Below are 26,906 nucleotides of genomic sequence, written 5' to 3'. Positions count from 1 at the left end.
TAAACTTTCATCCATGCACATGCATTTTTCATTTCTGTGCGAATTAAATCAATTATACCTAACAAAAATCAGGGTAGTCTTCCAGCCTGGTCTTTCAGCCTAGCACTGAGTTTTGAGATGGAGTTGCTGAAACAACACACTGACCTAAACCAATTCCTTTCAGAGTGTCTAATCCAACAGAGATTGTCAAGAAAAAAAGGTCTGCTTCTCTTCAAGAAGCACAGGGAGCCCCAGCTGCTGAAGCGCCTCTGTCCTAGCTGACAAAGCCTCAAGGCGAGTTAAGCAGGGAGAGGGTAAGTAACAGCCATGCATTCTATCATTTAATCAAAACAGCACAGACTAAGAAGGACTCAGGTCATTGTGCACTAGGAGTCAAATCCTGAAAGTACATAGGAGCTAAATTCCTGGGGTGTGAAGTCTCTCAAAAAGCTAGTGTTCAGGATTAGCCTAGAAGTCAAGCTTGAAGGGGAATAAAGTCCCATTTTGGAAAAGGGGTAAAAAGAAAATTTCAATATAGTTCCATACAACAAATATCTAGCTTGTGGGAGAGTGAGCTTAGTTCTTAAAGTAAGGTTAAGTCTTCTTTAAGAACACACCCACCCCACAAGTTCTGTCAGGAGCAGCCCAGTTTGCCTGAGGAATGCCATTTACCAGCACTGACTGACATGAAGGTTTCTGGACTGGGATAACTTTCACAATGGACTCTATGCAGAGATCTGTTTGTGGTTGACACGGACATTGCAGCTCGTTCACAACACAGTGCCTCAACTGCTCACTTGGGCAGAATATCACCATCATATTATGCTAGGGTTAAAAAGATTGCGCTGGCTGCCCATAAGTTACCGGACTAAGTATACCAGTTATCTTTCGACAAGGGCAGATGGTGATTCCAAAATCCAGCATTGCCTGAGCTCTTTGAGTACAGATTTCTCCCGACTGAAATGCAGAGAGTTTGAGGACTGGGACTTTCACAGGGTAACAAAAATGCTTGTTTACAAAGCTATCGTACTACCAACCTTACTGTATGCTTGTGAAACATGGACCACTTATAAACGCCATCTCCAACTCCATCAATGGTGTCTCCAAATTTTTTTACACATCACCTGGGAAGACAGACAAACTAATGCCAGTGTACTGGAAGAAGCAAAGATCACTAGTGTCAAAGCAATGATTCTTCAACATCAACTTTGTTGGACTGGTTGTATGGATGCCTGATTATCATCTTCCAAAGCAACTACTCTATTCCAAACTTAAAAATGGAAAATGTAATGCTGGTGGTCAACAAAAGAGGTTCAAAGACTCTCTATTTTTCTTTTTTTCTTTCCCCCCAAATTTATTATCTTTATTGCAAAAAAATACAACAAAACAGACAAAAACAATACCACAATGACAACTAAATGTTAATTGACTACACATATCTAACATCACACATATTTTTGACTTCCTAATCACTTCATTGTGCTTTCTAAATATTTTAAACCTATACACACTTCCTATTATATCTATTACATACAGATAATTTTTTTACGCTTATAATTTTCTTTAATATTCAAGATACAATCTATACCTGTCAGGAGATTTGCATTTTCACAGTATTGTTTGAAATATTCTTTAAATATTGTCCATTCTTTGCTCACTTTCTGATTCGAGTTTCCTGTTATTCTCCCAGTCATTTTCGCAAGTTCCAGGTATTCTATCATCTTCACCTGCCAGTCAAGCTTTGTAGGAATTAAGTCACCTTTCCACTTTTTTGCTACCAGAATTTTGGCCGCTGTGGTTGCATACATAAAGATGGTCCTAAAGGGTTTTTTAATTTTATTTCAATGAACATAATGCCTAACAGAAAGGCTTCTTCTTCTTCTTCTTCTCCTTTGAAAGGAGAATTTAAAGATCTTTTTAAGTTTGTTGTATATTATGTCCCAAAATTCTCATATCCTCACACAGTCCCACCACATGTGCATTAAGGTGCCCTCCCCTTTTTTACATCTCCAACAAAAGTTTGAGGGTTTTTTAAATACATTTTGGCCAATTTGGCCAAGGTCAAGTACCATCAATAAACCATTTTCATCCCGTTTTCTTTCAAGTTATAACACGCGGTAAACTTTATATCTTCTCTCCAGAGCTGTTGCCATTCATTCATATAGATGTTATGTCCAAAATCCTTTGCCCAATGGACCATAACTTATTTAACCTCTTCCTCCTCGACTACCCAGTCAAGGAGGAGATTATGCATCTTAAATAAATACTTTCCTTTCAGTTGAATAATTTTTTCCTCTAATTAAGATATTTCTATGGCACAGCCTTTTTGAGTCAAATATCTGTTGGTGAATTTGAATCCTCTTTCTAGTAGGGTGGGCTGCCATGACAATATAAAGGACAAGTGCTTTTGATGCAGCTGGTGAGTTATTGCCTTTAAATATGGAAAGGTGGCACAGAACTGGACTAACTTGCCAACAACTGTGCTGATTTCCCCCATCACTGCACCCCAGAAAGAATTTCAATTTCCTCCCCAAGATCATGTTCCCATACTGACTTCAAAGCAAACAACAAGAGATTTAACAGGGAAAGAAAATGAAACATTTAATTATCTTTCTGTTGTTATCTTTCTGCAGATTTGTAGATGGAGAAGACTCTTCTCATTAACTTCAGCATCATTATCTTTTGTGACAAAATCACTTATTTGACCTCCAGAAAAAGCAACTGAAGAAGTGAGCTCACTGATCACTGATTAATGAAGCCCTCCTTCTGAAAATGAATGAATAAAATGATTGGAATAAACACAATATGTCACTGAAATCTCCCTGTGTGTTTATTGTGAAAATCCGCAGGACATTCCTGCAATTATATGTGCATCTCTAAATGTACACACTTTGGAAACATGCATCTCCAAAAGCATTTGGATACACGATCATAGCAAAGAACTGGGTTGGATGATCGGGGAATTTCAAAAGCTAGTAGATAATTAAGTTGTGGATCATAGAACCATAGAATATTAGAGTGGGAAGGGATCCAAGGGTCATCTAGTCCAACCCCCTGCAATGCAGGAATCTCAGCTAAAGCATCCATGACAGATGGCCATCCAACCTCTGCTTAAAAACCTCAATGTAAGGAGAATCCACAACTTTCCGAGCGATACCGTTCCACTGTCAAACAGCTCTCACAGTCAGAAAGTTCTTCCCGATGTTTAGTCAGAATCTCCTTTTTTGTAACTTCAAGCCATTGGTTCAAGTCCTACCTTCCAGAGCAGGAGAAAACAACCTTGCTCTATCTTTCATGTAGCAGCCCTTTAGATATTAAAACATGGCTATCAAATCTCCTCTCAGTCTCCTCTTTTCAAAGCTAAACATACCCAGCTCCTTCAACTGTTCCTCATATGGCTTGATTATCTTGGCTGCCCTCCTCTGCACATGTCCCACCTTGTCAACATCCTTCTTAAAGGATGTGTGCTTGCTTGGAGTTGTGAGATCCTGGCTCTCACAGTACAGATTTGCTCCTTTGGGGCAAAGAGAGCTGAGCTAGAGAAGCTAAAACAAGAGAGCTTTCTGGATGCAGCCTTCAAGTAATTGGTTGAGGTGGCAAACCATTGAGCCTCAGAGAAAAGACAGGGAATAAAAGGCAAAGGATGGGTCTGATCCCCAACATATTTACCCTATAATATACAACAGACTGCACAGGTCAAAAAAGGGAAACTGGTGATGCTCAGAGAATCATAAATTGGTTGGGGCAGAATTTGGAAATGACTGTTTGGTAGGACTCATTTAGTACTGAGGCTGTATTCTATAGCCTTAAATGCCTTTAACTGACTCAGGACTGCAATACCTCAAATACTGCCTCTCCCCATATGAACCGACCCAAAGGCTGCCAACTTCCTCTGAGGTCCTTCTTTTTCTGCCTCCTCCACAAGAGGGTAGCAACCCAAGAACAGGCCTTTTCTGAGGTGAAATTACCATTTATGGAAGGCTCTCCCCAGGAAAAAAAAAGTGTCTTTATCAAAAGGTCTTTGGCTGATAAAACCATATGTGACATTTGAAATAAGTTTGAGGGAATGGGTTCTCTTTTTTATTATTGGTTTTGTATTCTCATTTTATATTTTTATGTTGTAAACCACTCTGTGATCTTCAGATATAAAATGGTATACACAAGTAGTAAATAAATTGCTTCAATTTAATTTAATCGACTGTTTAAACCTAAACAGAGTTCCGTACTAACAGCAAGAAATAAAACCCACTCCTCGCTTGTGGAGTACCGATTTGCTTCTAAGTAAGATACCACTTCTGTCCAGCTCTAAGTTTTCACAAAGGTTAATGAAATATTTGCCATTGCAAAATGTCATTCCGAAAGGTTAAGAATGGGAAATGCAGAACATGAAAGAAAGTGAAATGGATAGAACCGAAAATCTTTGCTCAAAGCTGAGGTTACCAATATTAGTGCCTGCTGGACCTCTACTGGTATCCTTGAAGTCTTTGAAGACCACACTCTCTGCCCCTTCATCAAGAGTAAACATCCCACCTGGAAGTTTAAGTGAGGAAGAAGTGGATTGAGTCCTGAAATTTATAAATACTCTTCTGCCAGATAACGTTTGCTAAATTAATGAAGAATAAGAAATATTGGTTAAGGGTGTTATATTCAGATGGCATTTAACCTGCGTTCACCTATCAAACAGAATGAGAGAGCGAGCGATGGAATGAAGACTTGTGGATCGAGGGCCCGACCCCCGCTATGTGAAATAAACACACAAGGACACGTGATATAAGGTTAATGGGCAAGAAAAGGCCACAACTTTATTGATTACAGCAGTGAAAAGGTATTGGCTTAGGCAGCCTAATGCCAAATGGAAAAATTCCTACCAGGCCCCCCCAGACAACCGGGGCGACCAACCTAAGGTCCATAGCAAGGCCAAAAACCTAGACCCTGAGCTAAATGGGAGTGGAGGGTGGGTGACTCGCTGCGGGACGACGACGACTGAGGAGGAGGCGGAGCTGGATCCGCAGCATTAAGCTGCTAAACACGCCCCCCGGAGACACCTGGTTGGCTACCTCCAGGTTGGGCGCCAGCCAGGTGAGGAGGGGTGGGGGCTAAGGCCCCCGACCAGGGGCGGAGCTCGGGCTCCCGCCCACAACCACTCCCCTCTCTTCCAGGGAGGAGAGTCTTTGTGCAATATATTTTTTCTCTCTGGGTGTATCTGCAGGACAAGATCTTGTAAGAAATGAAGGGCAATGTAGGAGGAAAAAGGTGTTATGTTTCAAAACCCGATGCAATGAGCATTACCGTCCTATAGGAAAATGTGCAAAGAATGTTGAATGCTGCCGCTTAATGTAAGTATACAGCTCCTAGACATTGGGGGGGGGTGTTGGACTGATGACCCTTGGCGTCCCCCAGCTGTTCGATTCTATGATTCTATGAAAAATACTTGGTATTTAACGTATTAATTCGCTTGCAGGTGAATTGAAGATGGTGCATTTGAAATATTCTTGCTGGCGGCTTGCACACACATTACACTTGCCCCAGATATTGTCAAGGCAGACAGGTCCAGCAGGTGGTTGTTCCTGCGTTTGTTGTTGTGAATTATAATACCAATATCAATAATACTTTATTTTATAAATATAACACCACAAAGCAGCAACAGATGGAGTAGTGCGGTTGTTCAAGGGCCAGACTTTAAATTTGACTTTGTCTTTCTTCTTCTTTTTATTCCTATTTTCTCACAGAGCAATAAGCTGAAGGAGGTATCTACATTTGCTCTTACACTCCTGCTCATTGGAATGCAGAATAAAATTGGACCTGTCTGCAGCGAAAGTATCTGTGTGTGCTTCTTCCCTTTCTGCTCATTTTACTTATTTCTCTTAAAAGCCCCGTTCCATGCCCAATAAGCATGGGGCACCTTTGCCTGGCGGCACTGTGGCCCATAAATTGCAGCAAAATCTCCTCTGTGTAATGGGCTTGTGGGAAAAAGCTGTCCCATGAGCAATGCCAGATTTACATATAAGCTGAACAAGCCATAGCTTAGGTCCCCACTTTCTTGGTGGCCCCAAAAAAAATTAAAGGGGAAAAAACTGGATTTACATTTCCAAAATATAAGATAAAAATCAAATCAAATCAAATAAAAAGTACATACAGGAACAGTGTTTTGTGTTGTGTAGGCTCCATATTAGGTCCATAAATTACCATATAGCACATATTCAACACAAAAAACAGCGACAATTTGTTGTTGACAAAGGACAGCTGGACATATAAAGGGCCCCATTACCTTCAGTAGCTTAGGGCCTCATGAAACCTAAATCAGGCCCTGTGCATGAGCCTTTGCTGTAGAGGGGAAGGGAGAGCCTTTGTAAGGCTGCTTCCCCTGGCGCTCACAGCCATTTAGCTTTGAGAACTTCTCTCTTGCCCACCCTTGGGTTAGTGCCTTTACTGAGCAATTTTGGGCTGTTCGTTGACAGAGCCAGAAATGATTTTCTCTCTCAAAAACTGAGACACTTGGTTATTGTTTTACCTTTCCCTCAGTGAAATTATGGCTTTCCTTTGTTAGGTGGAAGAACATTGTTTGTGTGAGGGGGAAAATGGCATTGGGTAGGATCAACATAGTATAGGGAAGAACCTATAAGGGGTCTGAGGGGTGGATTGACCACAGCAAACCCAAGCGTGGGTTCGGTATCTGCTTGCTTGGAGTCTGCACCCTGGTCTTCCAGTGAGACCTCGCTTGCCTGGCTTGCACCACAGCAAACCTCAACACTGACCGACTCCCATTGTTCCGGTTTGGAGGGGTTCAAACCCAGCGGAACCATTCTGTCAACATGGAGCTTGTGGAATGATGTACTGATCCTTTGTTTTTTTAAAAAAATCATTTTTATTAAATTTTCCACTTTTACAATCCAATCAAATCACATTAAATATTCCAAATTATACATATACATATCAAATAATCCAAATGTTCTGCAAAATTATCAAATTTTTAATAGGACTTCCCATGCTTCAAGTGCGAGGTTCTGATCATCTCATATCTCTACTTCTTTTCATAGTCATTTCCGATGGTTCCTCTAATTCTTCCTGTTGTTAACCTTCCTTCTTCCTCGGCCTCTTAGTTGTTCCCACAAGCAGGTTGAAATAAGCAATGATGTATTTCTCTGTGGATTTTATGTCTATGATTCCCATCTATAAGTTTGCAGCATCTCCTCACACGCTGGTGTTTCTGCCAAATCAATCCAAAGGTCTTTTCGCTGCTGGCAGCCGCCATCTTCACTCAGTTCCGATGAAATCAAGTCTAAGCATCTGCTCATTAATTTTCCCAGACTGGTTGTATCAAACATTAGCCTTTCCAGAGGAGGTTTACCAAATCAAACTGGAAATACAAATATTAAAGGCTCACCTCCCCCTATGGCTGTTTGTAATTCTGCAGCTTGGTCTTGACTTCCATCATGGCGGATTTCCAAATTAAAAGTGTGACACAGCTTCCACACAAATTCTAGGAAACTATCCAAAGTTTTTTAACATCTCTCCAGCGCCTAATGAGATCCTGCTTCTGTCTAATCTCAGCAAACTGGAGAATCTTTTATCCTCTTCCAAGCAAATCAAAGATCAAAAGCCTTAATTAGATAGTATTATTATTTCCAGACAGTTTATAGTTCTACAGCCATATTTATATCAACAAATACAAAACAATCCAGTCTCGCTTGTTATAGATAATGTAAATGGTTCTTCTGGGGGGACTCTCTCGGGGGCTTTGCAGCCAGTGCCCTCAGACCCTCCTTCCTTACAAAATTGGAGCTGGTTTGTTGGGCATCCGTGGATGAGACTGTGTCTTCCCATACCCCGGGAAGATTATGGGAGGCTGATTACTCCCATCTCAGCCTCTAATTACCCTGTGGGAGCCGGAGCGATGGAATTTTCAGCCATCTTCCATGGCGCCTCAAGCAGAAGTCCTGATGTACTGATCCTTTGACCCAATGCCATGCCAACCCTTGCCCTGCCTGCTGCTGTCAAGAAATATTTGGCCTGATTTTAATCCCATCACCGTTGCACCATCTGGTGATTTGGCTGCTCTCATGCGTCACATCATGCTCTTGCCTGGGCAACTAACTACCTCTATGAGGAACATTCTTTTTTTTTTTATTGCATTTAGATCAAAGAGGTATAAGAAAAGATTGGATGGAGGGAGGGCTATCCTGCTACTTAAATGATGCTGTGAAGCATATCAGCTGCATCCACTCACTCCATACACAATCAAAATATATGCAATGCTTGCAAACAGAACATGACGACAGAGACTCTTTCTTGGAAGTAAGGGGCAAATCTTTCCTGAACAAGAGAGTTATTCCCCTCCACCCCCCAAAAAAAAGTTATAACTGGTGAAAGGATGGTGGGACCACCCAAGAGTCAAAGCCCAAGAGTCCAAGATCAGGACATGAGCTTCAGCACTGCATGGCAGCTACGACATTGACCCAAGAAATGCCCATGCCCACTCCCCAAACTAGTAAGCTCAAGGTATGGTCTCCTCACTCATGGGATGCCTGTGCCTTGCAGGAATGTTGGCCTCGCCAGCACATGCTCACTTTGCATGGTAGGATCTGTTCCTTTCTATGGATGTTGGAAGTTTCATTGGCTTACTTTAGACAAGGTAAATCGACTAATGAAATTAATTGACCTTGACCTTCAACACAAAAGGTTGATGAGACAACCAACTGTGCCCCAAGGCCCTTCCAATTCCTACACGTAGTCTCATAGGCCCTTGCTATATGTTACACACTGTGTCTGGCAGTCTTCATTTGTACCTACATGAATCAGAAGGAGATTGTTTCTATGTTATCTCTGGGGCAGAATTAGAGAAATGTTCCCAGAGTTCTGGCAATGCTGATTTGAGACTGCACTTTATGTTGAAGAATATGAAATCGGGAAGAGAGATTTCTAAAAATAGAATGGGGGAAAATGTTTGATTCTTTGAAGATGCACTGTAAACAAATCACAACAATAGCAGGCCTGATATAAACACATGCAGTAAGTGACAATTAAGGGAAAAGATCAGGACAAATTAGTAAATAGGTTTAAATTGGTTATGCAGTAATGAAAAGATATAAAATATAAAATAAATAACCGCAGAAAGGAGGGGGGAGAGAGGGGGATGCACAGTATATTCTTAACTATTCATTATCGCTGATGCTGTCCATTTGAGAGCAGCTGGGCCACAGGGGGTGCCAGAAAGAGGTTTATAAAGCATCGTTTGACTGCCTTGGGACTCCACTCTGGATTTGTGTAGAAGTTTTGCAAGACAGAAGATATGGATTATTCCTTGGGGATTACTCCTGAAGCATAGGCACAAAGCAGTGAAGGTAGAGGACCAAAGTTTTTGTTCTCCTAGATGGGCTCCCATCCCAGGTTACTGAACCCCACCTGCCTCACATTTCCTCCAAATAATAATAATAATAATAATAATAATAATAATAATAATTTATAACTTCCCTAAACAGGGCTGCCATTAGATGTCTTCTAAAAGCCAGATAGTTGTATATTTCCTTGACATCTAATGGGAGGGCATTCCACAGGGCAGGCACCACTACCAAGAAGGCTCTCTGCCTGGATCCCTGTAAACTCACTTCTTGCAGTGAGAGAACCACCAGAAGGCCCTCGGAGCTGGACCCCAGTGTCCAGTCTGAACAATGGGGGTGGAGACGCTCCTTCAGGTATACTGAGCCAAGGCCGTTAGGGCTTTAAAGGTCAGCACCAACACTTTGAATCGTGCTTGGGCCAATGTAGGTCTTTTAGGATTGGTGTTATATGGTTTTGGCGACCACTCCCAGTCACCAGTCTAGCTGTCGCATGTGCAGAAACTGCCTTCTTGACTATTGGGCCCAGTATTAGTCTTGTCCGCTCAATTCTTTGAAGCTTGCCTACATTCACAGGGGACAGACAAGTCCCTAATTTACTCTGGATTTGAGACACATCAGCTACCCTCACCTGGTTTAGCTGGCCATTAGACAGCTTCTAGGAACCACAGGTAGAGTTGAGTGCAGGTTGGGGACCAATTGTTGAAGAACTACTACAGGGGGAGAACCATATCTCCCCCTGCCACAGGTACTACCCCTCCCCTAACACCCCATACACAGGTTAGGAGAACCTGAGATATAAGGCAAAATGTACATTCTCTATCTTCCTCATTTCTCTGTGTGAGAGAAACAATCCTGCCCCCTTCAACGTTTTACTTTCTCTCTCTCTGTAACAATTTCTCTGGACACCCATGATTCTACCTTTGATGTTACAATTTTCTCTCCGTAGAAAGTGGCTGTAATATTGTGGAAAACATGTATGTGAAAAGTGGCCCTGGTTCAGACCACTGAGTTGTGTCTCCATGCTTATTCCTGGTTCTGGTTGCAACTGGTATTTTTTAATACATGGGAAAGGTGGGTGGAAGAAAGAGGACTAATAGAAAAACAGAGACAGTTGATGGCTTAAATTATTTTTAAAAGGAGATGGAAGAGACTTTGCTCAGTGGCTATGATGGTTGAGTGGATCTATAGGTGCTTCCGGGGGTATGAAACCATATTTCCAACCCAGTGAATCTTGACTGCATCGTCAGGTTAATGTACTGTACAGAACTTCTTCTGCTGTACAGAACAGCAAGGACGAACATGCAAACTGGTGCTGCTTGATAGGGACCTCAGTTATTAGTAAGATCTGAGCCACATTGAAACCATTTTTCCAACCGGGTGAACCGCGAAGTCATTGCCAGCTTCTTAAAGCAGTGATACTTAAAGGCAATTTATAATTAAATGTATAATGCCTAGGGAGATTTTTTTAATACCCAGAGGAGTATAAGACACACAAAAACACATTGCCTCTTCATTTCCTTTCAGGTTGGGATACAAGGAGCATCCACCTTGACCTTCTGGGAGATATGAAGACCATATACTTTTTCTATATTGTGTTTGCTCTGCTACTCATTCCCAATCCAGGTAAGCAATTATTTGAGTCCTAAATTTGAGTCCTTCTTTGGAGGTCTTTAAGCAGAGGCTTGACAACCATATGTCAGGAGTGCTCTGATGGTGTTTCCTGCTTGGCAGGGGGTTGGACTCGATGGCCCTTGTGGTCTCTTCCAACTCTATGATTCTATGATTCTATGATTCTAAATGGAACTGGAATGAGTAATACCACTGTGTGGGGCCAATGCTTATCCTCTTCCTCTTTCCCCCCCTTTTCCCCGTTCTACATTTCCAATTCCCATATACAGTATCTACTTGCACTTGTGCGCTTGTGAACTGGTGGGTTGACAGGACCTGGGACAGATCAGTGGGAACTCATCCCACTGCGGGGATTCGAACTGCTGAGCTTACAGTCAGCAAGTCCAAGAGGCTCAGTGGTTTAGACCACAGCACCACCCACATCTTTTTCAACTAAACACCAGGCACACTGAAAAGGCATTGCCATGGAAGAAAGGTGAACAGCTAAATGCTTACTTGGTGCGGAAAAAGCTTTAAACTCTCAATCTTTCTTCTTGGGCAAAGGCCAATCATCATGCAGGTCAGGAACCGGTAGGAATGCTCTTACATGGTGTCACAGGATAAACTGACTTCCTGTGACATCCCACAACAGCATCCTCACCTTGTCCCTTACAATGGAAACCACACAGGTTAAATGCATGTCATGCAATTTTGAACCATGGCAGAGGACTGAGTACACTGGGTACCAGTGGCAGGTTTGTGTGGGGAATGTGGGTTAAAGTTTAAAGTTGGGTTAAAGCTTAAAGTTGGGTATACGTACAGTAAGACGGGAGGTGGAAGGAGTCTGCCATGTTTCTTTTTTGATGTGTTCTTCTGTGTTGCACCCATCTCTGCTATTTCTTCTTGTTAAAATAGGTGCTTGCTTGCTTCCTTGTTTTTTAAGAAAACATACACCTGAGTTTCTCTGCATTCTCTTAAATATTTTTTGCTGATATTGTTATTTATTAGATTTTATCATACCCACCATTCTACTTGAATTCTCTTGTAAGTGGATAGGTAGCTAAAGGTCATTTGCTGCTCTGTTACTACAGGATTCACTGATGTTTCAGATGAAGAATCTTGCATGTATGGCGATCGGCCAGGGTACTGTGTGTTGAAGGAATGCATTCGTGGCTATGAAGTCATTGGAAATTGTGGAGAAAAGTATCGTTGCTGTTTTTACCGTAAGAATAATGACCTTATAACCGGATCTGATTTCTGGCCCAGTTTGTAATTTAGATTGTGCCTGATTCTGGACCAACCCAGCCCATCCTGTATCCATGAAATGAAAAACTTTGGCAATCCTATTGACTTGTATTGGGAAACCAGGGAGCTGATTAATGCCTATTCTAGAGAGGGGATATTGCCTCCCTGCTTGAAGGAGGCAGTGGTAAGACCACAAGTTCAGAAGTCCTCCCTAGATTCAAAAGATCTAAGTACCGTATTTTTTGCCCTATAGGACGCACTTTTCCCCCTCCAAAAATGAAGGGGAAATGTGTGTGCGTCCTATGGGGTGAATGCAGGCTTTCGCTGAAGCCTGGAGAGTGAGAGGGGTCGGGTCGGTGCGCACCGACCCCTCTCACTCTCCAGGCTTCAGGAAGCTCTGCACAATCCTCGGGAGACCGGCTCCGAGGGTTGCGCAGAGCTGCCTGCAGTCCCGGGCTCAGCGCAGCTCTGCGCGGCCATCGGGAGCGGGGCGCAAAGTCCCGCCCCGCTCCCGATGGCCACGCAGAGCTGCCTGCAGTCCCGGGATCAGCGCAGCTCTGCGCGGCCACCGGGAGCTGGGCGCGAAGTCCCGCCCCGCTCCCGATGGCCGCGCAGAGCTGCCTGCAGTCCCGGGCTCAGCGCAGCTCTGCGCGGCCACCGGGAGCCGGGCGCGAAGTCCTATATAGCCTTAAATGCTTTTAAATGACTCAGAACTGCAGTACCTCAAATACTGCCTCTCCCCATATCAACCGATCTAAAGGCTGCCAACTTCCTCTGAGGTTCTCCTTTATCTGCCTCCTCCACAAGAGGGTGGTAACCCAAGAACAGGTCTTTTCTGAGGTGAATTCCCATTTATGGAATGCTCTCCCAAGGCAAAAAAAAAAAAAAAAAAGTGGCTTTATAAAAAGGTATTTGCTTGGTTTTTTATGAAAAATAATTTGGAAATGATGGGTCTGGGATGCCTGGCTCTCCCCCCAAAATACAAACCTATTTAAGGATAACTACAAAACACCATGGAAAGAAGTAACAACAAATCTGGAAATATGGTATAGATTGAAACTATCTTTTTGTGGAAGAATAGCAGCCATTAAGATGAGTGTCTTACCTAAGATGCTCTTGGGTATCTATTTCAAACCATCCACATAGTCACAGGACAAGGTCAATTCAACGAGTGGCAAAAAATGATCTCAAAGTTTGTATGGCAGGGGAAGAAGCCTAGATTAAATTTAAAATTCTAATGGACAGAAAGGAAAGAGGAGGTTTTTCACTACCAGATCCTAAAATATATTATGAGGCTGCATGTATAACATGGCTAAAAGAGTGGTTCAGTTTGGAAAACACAGATGTATTGGATGTGGAGGGGTTCGGAAACAGATATGGGTGGCATGCATACCTTTGGTATGACAAGGTTGGAGTGCATTTAAATCATATTATAAAAAGCCCATTATATGAAGTCTGGATAAGATCTAAAGAGTGGTTTGAAAGAAAGACACCTTGGTGGCTGTCACCCCAGGAGGCCTTCTCAGTGAAAAGATTAAATATAAAAGGAGAATGGTTAACTTATAGAGACATGTTGTTGGAAGAGAATAATGTAATTAAGATCAAGCCTTATGAGGAATTAAAAGATAAATTATCAAGCTGGATGGAATACCACCAAATGAATGACATTTTCTCAAAAGATAAAAAAGCGAGAGATTTGAACAAACAAAATCAATATTAGAAACTGCAGTACTACAGAACAACAACAAAAATACTGTCTAAGGTTTACGAGTTTTTACTAGAATGGCACACAAAAGATGAAGAAATCAAAAGTGTCATGATTAAATGGGCAATGGATGTTGGCCATAACACTGAGTATGAAAAGTTGATAAAATTATGGAACACTGGGCTAAAATCCACAGCATGTACATTTACATTGTTAAAAGAAGCGACTTCCGGTTTGGGATCGCAAGCAGCAAGGAGCGCGGAAAAGACGCTGAGAGCTTTTCCGAGCTTCACGGGGACTCGGGGGCAACGCAAGGGCACTGCGACCCCCAAAATCTCAAGGGGGGCACCCTTGAGGGACAAGCTACCCAGCAGCGTTGGAGGCGTCCCGAAGTTTTTTCGGGTTTTTTTTTAGAGACTTGAAGACGACAGGACTGAGAAACGCGAACGGTAATCTCTGCGGACCCCATGTAGCGATGCCTCTAGCTCCTACTGGAAAAGTGACAAACCTCCGCAACTTTAAGAACAGAACCCTCAATGCTATGGCAGAAACGACGTACTAAAAATTTTAAGCTAACAATAAGAGGGTTTCTGGATGTATAAAGATTTAATTGAGGAACCCGACTTGTTCTTCCAGAGCAAAATGGCGCAGGAAACATAGTCGCAAGAGCAAAGAAAGGAAATGACTAATCATCTGCTATAGAGAACAGAAAAGTGAAAGCCCTCAGCAACTTTGTTGGTGAGGCGAAGGAAAGATAAGTAACAAAAAGCAATTAAATAGACCTCTAGAAACTTTGTATTCTTTCTGGGGGAAAAGACTCCAAAAATAAGGGACTAAAAAAGACTGAGTGGTGATAGAGGGATAAATATCCTGAAGCACTAAATAACAATATTGGAGCACAAGGGGGAAGGTGAGGAAAGGGAGAAAAAGACGAAATAAAATAAAAGCCTCCAAACAAATAAACAATAACTTCCACTTACCTGCCTTTCCTGGAGGGAAGTTTGAAATTTTGAGCATAGTATTTCTGAGGCAATCTGACTAAACACCAAACTGAGATACTAACCTCCCCCCTTAAAGACTTTGGAGTTTCAACCCCTTTCTCTGCTCCTTTTTCTTGTTTTTTTTTTCCTTTGCCTTTGAGAAACTGGATATGAACTGAGCTCATAAAGATGAACCCAAACTTTGTTTATACACCTACTCTTCCTCTCTGAAAGACTGGATTAAAATTTGAATACATCGGACCCTTAAAGATCTTGAATTTGGCTTTTTTTTTTGCTTTTTTTGTTTGTTTGTTTGTTTGCTTTGGAGACTAAAGTACAATTGAACTTAAAAGAGGAACATATTTAAGATTACTGGAGGATTCATCTACTCTTACCTTATGGTCTGGACCTGATTTTTGGGGACTTAAATTTCTGGACTCCTCTTCCCAACTGTAACCAAATATTGGATTAAGCCAGCAAGTGGCTGAAGAATATAGAATTTGGAAAGAGATTTATTTACAGGTGACTTATTTTCAAATATTGATACCTTTTTTCTTTGGTGAAATTTCGAAATTGGATTAAGCTGACCAAGTGGCTGAAACACAAACAGAAGGGAAGAAAAAGAGTCTTTACATAAGATAAAGTTAGATACATGTTAAATTTATTTTGTAGTTCTAATTGCTTGTTTGCTGTTCTGCTTGTTAGGATTTGTCTCTCTTTCCTTTTTACCTCTTTTGGCCAGTATAATTTAATTTGAAATATTATTGAAATATTATTACTGAAATATTATTGAAATAATTTATAACTTAGGATAACTTGCATTAATGTATTTGAGATTCTAGAATTGAAGCTGGAAATTATTTAAGCCAACTTGGCAGCATTAACGTATTTGTTGGAAATTAAAGGGACTGAGAATAATTTGAATTACACTCAGTTCCCACATATTTCTTTGAGAAATCTGAGGGTTCTAAAAGCGTTTGTGAACTTAACGTCTGAAATTTAGCAGGATAGGGTTTAGACTGTGCGCACCCTAGGGGAGAGGAAAAATATTACAAGAGACTTAACTTAACACCAGAAAAGGACAAAATGTCGGGGGGAAATGGAAAAAAGATAGGAGGGACACCATCAGAAAGGAAAATATCCCGACAAGAAGAGATTAAAGACTTAGATATTTTATGGCTAAAAATAAAAGAAGAGTTCAGACAGAATGAAATACATATGGAAAAAAATTTAGGAGAAATGCATGAGTTATTAGATAAAAAAATAGAAGGAGCAGTAGGAGAATTGTCAAATAAAATAAAGGATTTGACAGGTCGGTCAAAATCTTTGGAAGAAGCAAATAAAAAAATGCAGAAAGAAATGAAAGAACATAGAAAGGAGACAGATAGGTTAAAAGATGAGATAGGAGAATTGAATAGAAATCAAGACCAAGTTCTGGACAACTTAGCGATGATTGAAATGAAACAAAAACAGTTAAATCTGAAATTTAGGGGAGTTGGAGAAGAAATAAATGAAAATATTAAAGAAAAGATGATTAAGGAACTAGCGAAATGGCTAGAACTGAAAGAAGAAGAGGTTGTATATACGATAGAAAACGCTTTCAGAATTAAATCAAAGACTAAACAAATAAAATCAAAAAAAGTCGCAGGCGATTGCTTAGTTATTTTTAATTCGATAGAGATGAAAAACATGCTATTGAAAACAAGCTATCAAAAAAGATTAATTATTAATGGCAGACCGATCATCATCTTTAAAGAGATACCAACTAGACGCCTGCGCAAAAGAGAAGGTTATAAACAGCTGGCAAGTGTCCTAAAAAAGAATAATATACAATATAGATGGGAGTTCCCGGAAGGGATCTCCTTTTTTTACAAAGATAAAAGATTTAGAATTGTTGAGATCCAAGAAGTGAAGAAATTCTTACGTAGATATGAGAAAGATTTAGGAAGAGTAGAGGAGAGATATGAAGGAAAAAGTGATGGTCCAGAGGAGAAGAGAAAGAAAAATGAACCGTGGAAAGACAAAGAAGACAAAGTCAGAGAAGAAGAAGTAGATGAAGAAGAGGAGGAGGAGATTGCAGAGGAGGAGGAAGAAGAGGAAGGAGAAGTGAACAGGGAAAATAAAACCACTCGAATCTAAATTATTAGCTGTTGGTAAACGGAAAAATAGTCAATATGATGAACTTGAAAGTTTTGTCGTGGAACGTGAATGGTTTGAACGAAAAAAAAAACTAAGGGAATAAAATAGTAAATGTGTTGAAAAGAAAGAACTTAGATCTAATCTGTTTACAGGAGACACACGTAACCAAAAAGCACAAACATATTTTGGTGCACAAAAAGTTGGGGGTTGAATTTACAAATTGTACAGTCGAAAAGAAAAGAGGGGTAGTGATTTATGTGAAAGAAAAATGGGAACCCAAAATGATCTGCAAGGACGAGGAAGGAAGGATTTTAGGTGTACAAATTAACTTCCAGGGGGAGAAAATCAATGTGATAAAAATATACGCCCCAAATTTGAATAAATCGGAATTCTTTAAAAAATTGGAACAAACCTTATTAGAGGTAGAATGCAATAAGACAATTCTACTAGGAGACTTTAATGGAGTACCGATACCAGAATTGGACAGACAATCAGAAAGGGGAAAAAATAATCAAGGGAAACTGCCAGGATCCTTTAATAAGTTGGAAGAAAGTCTAGATTTAATAGACATTTGGAGATATAAACATGGTTTAGAGAAACAATTCACCTTCTTCTCAGAGCCACATAAGAGTTGGGGCAGAATTGATCAAATTTGGACCTCAAGGGAATTTACTTTAAGAACTATAAAGTGTGAAATCCAACCTAGAACTCTTTCAGATCATAATTCGGTAGTTTTGGAAATAAAAGGTAAACCACAAGGCGGGTTCAGATGGAGATTGAACGAACATCTATTGGAAAATGATGAAGTGGTCGGAAAAGCTAAAACCACTCTAAAAGATTACTTGGATCTGAGCCTTAATACGGAAACAAGTTTGGACATAGTCTGGGACGCCAGTAAGGCTGTTTTAAGAGGGTTTTTTATTCAACAAAATAGTTATAGGAGGAAAGTAAGAGAACAGAAGAAAGGAAATCCTAATTCAGATAAGAGAGTGTGAGAGAAAATTAACAACAAACCCGAAAGATGAACAAAATATCCAAATAAGAAAGATGTTACAATCTCAATACTCAATGTTAATAAGTCAAGAAATCGAATGGAAAATTAAATTAATGAAACAAAAATACTTTGAGTCAGCTAATAAAACGGGTAAATTATTAGCTTGGCAATTACGAAAAAGACAAAAACAAAATGTGATAAACAAAATAAAAATAGAGGAACAACTGATAGAAGACCCAAAAGAAATAAAGGAGAATTTCCTCAAATTTTATGAGAAGTTGTACAAAAAAGATAAGGAAGACATAACCCAAATAGAAAAATACCTAGAAGAATATAACGGGAGAACCATAACAGAGGAAGAAAGAACCCAACTTAATAACCCTATAAAAGCAGAAGAGATCCAAAATGCGATAAAGAAAATGAAAATAGGGAAAGCCCCAGGACCAGATGGATTGTCAGCTAAATATTACAAAGTATTGGAAAATCAATTAACACCAGTGCTATGTAACATCATGAACAATATATTGAGAGGAGGAAGAATACCAGAGACATGGAGGGAGGCTCATATCACGATGATCCCTAAACCAGATACGGACAAATTGAACATTAAAAATTATAGACCCATATCACTTTTAAATAACGATTACAAAATCTTTGCGGAAGTGGTGGCAAGTAGACTTAAAAAATGTCTAGTAAACATAATACATAAGGATCAAGCAGGATTCCTTCCAAATAGGTTCCTCAAGGATAACGTAAGGCACACCATAAACATTATAGAATATCTGGAGTGTAAGAACGAAATACCCGTGACACTAATTTTTATAGATGCAGAAAAGGCATTTGATAATGTCTCTTGGAAGTTCCTACTGAAGAGTATGGAAAGAGCAGGGTTAGAGGGCGAGTTTATGAATGGAATAAAGGCAATATACTCAAATCAATCTGCAAAATTGATTATAAATAACAACTTAACAAACTCCTTTAAAATTGAAAAAGGAACAAGACAGGGGTGCCCTCTATCCCCCCTTTTATTCATCATGGCATTAGAGATAATTTTAAATAAAATGAGAGCAACATCTGAGATCCGAGGGATCAAAATAGGAACAAAGGAATTCAAATTAAAAGCATACGCGGACGACTTAATGTTATCTTTGGAAAACCCGCAAAAAAGTGTTGGCAGGGCCTTGGAGATGCTAGAAGACTTCGGTAAACTATCTGGGTTTAAATTAAATAAATTAAAGACAAAAATGCTGATCAAAAATATGGAAAAAAAAGAAAGTGAAAAACTGGAGGAACAGCACGGAATTAAGGTGGTAAAAAAAATAAAATATTTGGGAATCTGGTTAACCACAAAAAATATAAATTTAATTCAAGATAATTATTTTACAACATGGAAGGAGATTAAGAAAGAAATAGATATTTGGAATAGAGTGAAGCTTTCGTGGAGGGGAAGAATGGCGGCGATAAAAATGAATCTACTCCCAAGAATGCTTTTTCTGTTTCAAAACATCCCAGTGATTAGAGGATCTAAAATATTTACAGATTGGCAAAGAACCCTGTCGAAATTCATATGGCAGGGCAAAAGACCAAGAATTAGATTCAAAATCCTTACAGATCGGAAAGAAAGAGGGGGCTTCTCAGTACCTAACCTGAAGTTATATTTTGAGGCTGCCAGCCTTTGTTGGATTAAAGACTGGATTAATCTGGAAAACACCGACCTGTTGGACCTAGAGGGGTTCGACAATAGGTTCGGCTGGCATGCCTATTTATGGCAGAATAAAGAGAAGATACATAAAGGATTCTCAAATCATATTATTAGAGGACCCCTACTCGAAGTATGGGAAAGAAATAAAAAACTCCTAGAATGGAAGACGCCCTGGTGGTTATCACCAATTGATATCCTAATAACAAAAAAGGCAAATATGGAGGGAGAAAGGCTGACTTATGAGGACCTACTGATAAGATCAGAAAATGGATGGAAGATGAGACTTTACGAGGAGTTGAAAGACAAATTAACGGGTTGGTTACAATTCCATCAAACAAATGCAGTATGGAGAGATGATAAAAAAGTAGGAATGAATGAAAAGAAATCTAAGTTTCAGATAGAGATAATCGAAGGCAAATCCAAATTATTATCCAAAATGTATAACATATTACTAGAGTGGGATACCAAAGACGAGGAAATAAAGGGGGTAATGACGAGATGGGCAATGGATCTGGGGTATAATATAGAGTATGACAAATGGCTGAAATTATGGACTAGTGGAATGAAATTTACAGCATGTGTAACAGTCAGGGAAAATTTAGAAAAGATGATGTACAGGTGGTACATTACCCCAGCAAAGTTGGGGAAAATGTACAAAACTGGGAATAAGAACTGCTGGAAGTGTAAGGTTAAAGAAGGTAACTTTTTCCACATGTGGTGGACATGCGAAGAAATGAAGAAATATTGGGAACACATTTATAATGAGTTAAAAAAAATATTTAAATATACATTCCCTAAAAGACCGGAAGCATTCCTACTAGGGATAATTGGGGATGAAGTCAAAAATGAAGATAAGACATTATTTCAGTATGCCACAGCCGCCGCCAGATTATTAATTGCCCAAAATTGGAAAAATCAAGATATCCCATCAATTAGAGAGTGGCAAACAAAATTATTTGAATTTGTTGAACTTGCAAAAATGACTCAAAAAATCAGAAACCAAAAAAATACAAAGTTTATTAATGACTGGAACAAATTTATGATATACATTGAAGGGAATTACAGAAGCCTAAAAACTATAGCAGATCTGATATAAACCCTACGACGTGTAAACTATTAACAATTATTAGCTGCGGGGAAAATAAATTATGTATATTAAGAAGCCTGAAAGCGGGAGGGATGGAGGTCAATAGAGTGTAGAAGAATGATTTAAGTTCTTAAGATATAAAGAGATAAATGTGAAGAGAAAGAATGGTAACGGAAATAGATAATACTTATGTTATGTTTAGATATTTGTTTTGTATTTTTCTCTTTTTTTCTTTGTAACTGTGAAGTTGTTTTTCTTTTTGGTTATTTACATGAAACTTAAATACATTGTTAAAAGAAAATCTGTTAAAAGTGATGTACAGGTGGTGTTGTTGTTTAGTCGTTTAGTCGTGTCCGACTCTTCATGACCCCATGGACCAGAGCACGCCAGGCACCTCTGTCCTCCCCTACCTCCTCCAGGTGGTACTTCATGCCAATTAAATTAACAATGATGTATAAAACAGGAAATAAGAATTGTTGGAAGTGTGGGATGAAAGAAGGCAGTTTCTTTCACATGTGGTTGACATGTGACAAAGTGAAAACTTATTCGGAAAACATATACAACGAACTAAAGAAGACCTTCAGGTATACGCATTTGAAAAAAACCACTCATTTTTGTTGGGAATGGTAGGAGAGTATATTAATAAGAATGACCAGAAATTGTTCCTGTACACAACAACAGCGGCGAGGTTATTGCTGGCCCAGGTGTGGAAACAGCAACAAATGCCAACAGTAGAAGAGTGGCAGTACAAGGTTATGGAGTATGCAGAAATAGCCAACCTAATAGGAATATTTGACATCAGGGCGATAAAACATTTCAAAAAGAATGGGAAAAAATTGTGTCATACATAGGGAGGATGAGGTGAAATAGGGAAACCAGTAGAATTGAAATAAACCTCATAATGGGAAACTATAGAAGAAGAAGAAGAAGAAGAAGAAGAAGAAGAAGAAGAAGAAGAAGGAGGAGGAGGAGGAGGAGGAGGAGGAGGAGGAGGAGGAGGAGGAGGAGGAGGAGGAGGAGGAGTTTGAGGAGTTTGGATTTGATATCCCGCTTTATCACTACCCTAAGGAGCCTCAAAGCGGCTAACATTCTCCTGTCCCTTCCTATCCCACAAAAAACACTCTGTGAGGTGAGTGAGGCTGAGAGACTTCAAAAAAGTGTGACTAGCCCAAGGTCACCCAGCAGCTGCATGTGGAGGGGCGGAGACGCGAACCCGGTTCGCCAGATTACAAGTCTACCACTCTTAACCATTACACCACACTGCTCTTATTGGACAATAATAACAATAAGAAGTAAAAATGTATAATATGGCCAATGTAACAAACAGTATATGTAAATGAATATAGACGGACAACAGGAATTGTATATATAGAAAGATTTATTTGTTTACAGACATCTTACCGACAAAAATGGAAGAACAACAACTATGTACAAAATGGATAGAGACAATGTGACAAGATAGAGACGACATAAAAAAGCCAGAAGAAGGAAGGAGGGAAGTCAGCTCTTAGGAACAAGTATAAATGTAAAAAGCAGTGTAATATGTGTATGTACAGTATGTAAATAAATAAAAAAAACTAATAAAGATCATCATGGGGAAAAAATAAAATAAGAATATAAAAAGGTATTTGGCTGATAAAACCATACGTGACCTTTGAAACAGGTTTGCGGGAATGGATTCTGTTGTTTTATTTTTTGTTTCCTATTTTCATTTTGCATTTTTATGTTGTAAACCACTCTGTGATCTTCAGATGAAGAATGGTAGTAAATAAGTAGTAAACAAGTAGTAAATAAATGGCTTCAATTTAATTTAATTGGCTATTCAAACCTAAGCAGAGTTTCATACTAACAGCAAGAAATAAAACCCACTCCTCCCTTGTAGAGTACGTATTTCAGCTCAAAGCTGAGGTTACCGACGTTAGTGCCTGCTGGACCTCTACTGGTACCCAGGAAGTCTTTGAAGACCACACTCTCTGCCCCTTCATCAAGAGAATAATAATAATAATAATTTATTATTTGTACCCCGCCCATCTGGCTGGGTTTCCCCAGCCACTCTGGGCGGCTTCCAACAAAGATGAAAAATACACTTTCCACCTGGAGGTTTAAGTGAAGTTGATTGAGCTCTGAAAATTAAAAAGACTCTTCTGCCAGATAACTTTTGCTAAATTAATGTAGAATTAGAAATATTGGTTTAGGGTTTTATATTTAGATGGCATTTCACGTGCTTTCTCTCTGTGTGTACATGCAGATCAAGATCCTGTAAGAAACATAAGGCAATGTAAAGAGATCCATGCGTTTTGTCACAAACCCAAATGCGCACTTGGATATTCTACTAAAGGAAAATGTGCAGAGAATGTTGCATGCTGCAGACCTGTGTAAGTATGAAGCTCCCAGATATTGTGGTGGGTTGGACCTGATGACACTTGGGGTCCCTTCCAGCTCTATGATTCTATGATTCTATGAATAATACCTGGTAATTAACGTATTGATTCACTTGCAAGTGAATTGAAGATGGTGTGTTAGAAATATTCTTGCTGGCGGCACACATATTACACTTGCCCCAGATATTGTCAAGGCAAACAGTTCCTGAAGGTGGTTGTTCTTTTGCTTGTTGTTGTGAATAATAATATCAATAGCAAGAATACTTTATTTTAAAAATAGAACACCACAAATCAGCAACAAATGGAGTAGTGCGCTTGTTCAAGGGTCAGAGGTCAAATTTGACTTTGTCTTACTTTTTTTCTTTTTTTTCCCTTTTCTCTCACAGAGGATTTGGCTGAAGGAGGTATCTACATTTGCTCTTACACTCCTGCTCATTGGAATGCAGAATAAAATTGTACCTGTCTGCAGCGAAAGTATCTGTGTGTGCTTCTTCCCTTTCTGCTCATTTTACTTATTTCTCTTAAAAGCCCCGTTCCCTGCCCAATAAGCATGGGGCACCTTTGCCTGGCGGCACTGTGGCCCATAAATTGCAGCAAAATCTCCTCTGTGTAATGGGTTTATGGGAAAAAGCTGTCCCATGAGCAATGCCAGATTTACATATAAGCTAAACAAGCCATAGCTTAGGGCCCCACTTTCTTGGGGGCCCCCAAAAAATTAAAGGGGGGAAACTGGATGTACATTTCCAATACAGTGGTACCTCAGGTTAAGAACTTAATTCGTTCTGGGGGGTCTGTCCACTTTAGCTAATTGGGCCTCCGGCTGCTGCTGTGCCACCAGAGCACGATTTCTGTTGTTATCCTGAAGCAAAGTTCTTAACCCGAGGTACTATTTCTGTGTTAGCGGATTCCGTAACCTGAAGCGTATGTAACCTGAAGCGTGTGTAACGCAAGGTACCACTGTATACACACACAAAAAAACAACAACAAAAAACACACACATACATACACATACATACATACAAACATACAGATGTCTGCCTTCAGATGTCTTCTAAAGGTTGCATAGTTACTCATCTCTTTGGCTTAGGGTCCTCATTACTCCCTACCCTCTAACATTTCTCCAAGGAAAATCGGGATGTCCTAAGGAGAAGTGGGGCATTCTGGGATAAAATCAGAAACTGGGGTTGCTTCTGTGAATCTGGGATGTCCCTGGAAAATAGGGACACTTGGAGGGTCTGTTATTTCCAACCACAGTGTTCATATTGTTTCAATACAATGAATAGTATACAGTGTTGGAAAACTTGCCCCCTTGGGAGAGGCTGGCCCCTCTCCCAGGCTCCCAGGGGTTTGTTTACTGGTGATCTACTCTGGCTGTTGACATCCCGGCAGTCCAGGAAGATCTTGATAGGCGACATCTCCCTGTGTGGAAGATGCACACCCCCTTCTTCCTTGCATACCAGCAGGGGAAAGAAGATAGTCAGAAAGTCATTTACATCTTGTTTATTTCTGACTGTTCAACTCTACAAAAAACATGTCCGATCAGTTCAGTCTCCTGAAAGTTTCTTTGCGCCATCTGCTGGCGTAGAAATTTCATCTCTGTCAAATGCACCTGCACATCCCCATCAGGCGCCAGTCTCATGTTTGTGAGCTTCTCAAAATGCAGCAGTGTTGTGCCAGCGGCATCTCTCTGATGAATTCGCTGTTGTTGTTGTTGTTTAGTCGTTTAGTCGTGTCCAACTCTTAGTGACCCCATGGACCAGAGCACGCCAGGCACTTCTGTCTTCCACTGCCTCCTGCAGTTTAGTCAAACTCATGCTGGTAGCTTCGAGAACACTATCCAACCATCTCGTCCTCTGTCGTCCCCTTCTCCTCGTGCCCTCCATCTTTCCCAACATCAGGGTCTTTTCCAGGGAGTCTTCTCTTCTCATGAGGTGGCCAAAGTATTGGAGCCTCAGCTTCAGGATCTGTCCTTCCAGTGAGCACTCAGGGCTGATTTCCTTCAGAATGGATAGGTTTGATCTTCTTGCAGTCTATGGGACTCTCAAAAGTCTCCTCCAGCACCATAATTCAAAAGCATCAATTCTTCGGCAATTGGCCTTCTTTATGGTCCAGCTCTCACTTCCATACATCACTACTGGGAAAACCATAGCTTTTACTATACGGACCTTTGTTGGCAAGGTGATGTCTCTGCTTTTTAAGACGCTGTCTAGGTTTGCCATCTCCTTCCTCCCAAGGAGCAGGCGTCTTTTAATTTTGTGGCTGCTGTCACCATCTGCAGTGATCATGGAGCCAAAGAAAGTAAAATCTCTCACTGCCTCCATTTCTTCCCCTTCTATTAGCCAGGAGGTGATGGGACCAGTGGCCATGATCTTCGTTTTTTTGATGTTGAGCTTCAGACCATATTTTGCGCTCTCCTCTTTCACCCTCAATAAAAGGTTCTTTAATTCCTCCTCACTTTCTGCCATCAAGGTTGTGTCATCTGCATATCTGAGGTTGTTGATATTTCTTCCAGCAATCTTAATTCCGACTAGGGATTCATCCAGCCCAGCCTTTCGCATGATGAATTCTGCATATAAGTTAAATAAGCAGGGAGACAATATACAGCCTTGTCGTACTCCTTTCCCAATGTTGAACCAATCAGTTGTTCCATATCCAGTTCTAACTGTAGCTTCTTGTCCCACATAGAGATTTCTCAGGAGACAGATGAGGTGAATAATAATATAAATAGCAACAATACTTTACAGTGGTACCTCGGGTTACATATGCTTCAGGTTACATACTCCGCTAAACCAGAAATAGTGCTTCAGGTTAAGAACTTTGCTTCAGGATGAGAACAGAAATTGTGCTCTGGCAGCGCGACGGCAGCAGGAGGCCCCATTAGCCAAAATGGTGCTTCAGGTTAAGAACAGTTTCAGGTTAAGAACAGACCTTCAGGTTAAGTACAGAGCTCCAGAACGAATTAAGTACTTAACCCGAGGTACCACTGTATTTTAAAAATAGAACACCACAAATCAGAAACAAATGGAGTAGTGCGCTTGTTCAAGGGCCAGAGGTCAAATTTGACTTTGTCTTATTTTTTTCCTTTTTATTCCTTTTCTCTCACAGACCAATAGGCTGAAGGAGGTATCTACATTTGCTCTTACACTCCTGCTCATTGGAATGCAGAATAAAATTGTACCTGTCTGCAGCAAAAGTATCTGTGTGTGCTTCTTCCCTTTCTGCTCATTTTACTTATTTCTCTTAAAAGCCCTGTTCCAAGCCCAATAAGCATGGGGCAACCTTGCCTGGTGGCACTGTGGCCCATAAATTGCAGCAAAATCTCCTCTGTGTAATGGGCTTATGGGAAAAAGCTGTCCCATGAGCAATGCCAGATTTAAAGCTAAACAAGCCATAGCTTAGGGCCCCACTTTCTTGCGGGCCCCCCAAAAAATTAAAGGGGGAAAACTGGATGTACATTTCCAATACAGTGGTAATAATAATAATAATAATAATAATAATAATAATAATAATTATTATTATTATTATTATTATTATTTATACCCCGCCCATCTGGCTGAGTTTCCCCAGTCACTCTGGGCGGCTCCCAATCAAGTGTTAAAAACAGTACAGCATTACATATTAACAACTTCCCTGAACAGGGCTGCCTTAAGATGTCTTCTGAATGTCAGGTAGTTGTTTGTCTCTTTGACATCTGATGGAAGGGTGTTCCACAGGGCGGGTGCCACTACTGTGAAAGCCCTCTGTCTGG

At 40.3% G+C, this 26,906-nt stretch overlaps 1 long non-coding RNA gene across 2 annotated transcripts; it reads left to right on the top strand.

The window, feature by feature from the left end:
• Positions 1 to 5,183: 5,183 nt before the first annotated feature.
• LOC310758925 lies at positions 5,184 to 12,144 on the top strand. Of its 2 annotated transcripts, none has more exons than XR_014546101.1 (3): positions 5,184 to 5,315; positions 10,842 to 10,940; positions 12,017 to 12,144. It is a non-coding gene; the product is annotated as an uncharacterized lncRNA (long non-coding RNA). The 2 variants fall into 2 exon arrangements; XR_014546102.1 differs by lacking the exon at positions 5,184 to 5,315 and adding an exon at positions 10,469 to 10,564.
• Positions 12,145 to 26,906: the final 14,762 nt, after the last annotated feature.

Source organism: Podarcis filfolensis, assembly GCF_964270895.1.
Source record: "Podarcis filfolensis genome assembly, chromosome: 3".
Lineage (NCBI taxonomy): Eukaryota > Metazoa > Chordata > Lepidosauria > Squamata > Lacertidae > Podarcis > Podarcis filfolensis.
This window is presented reverse-complemented; position numbering and strand designations above follow the sequence as displayed.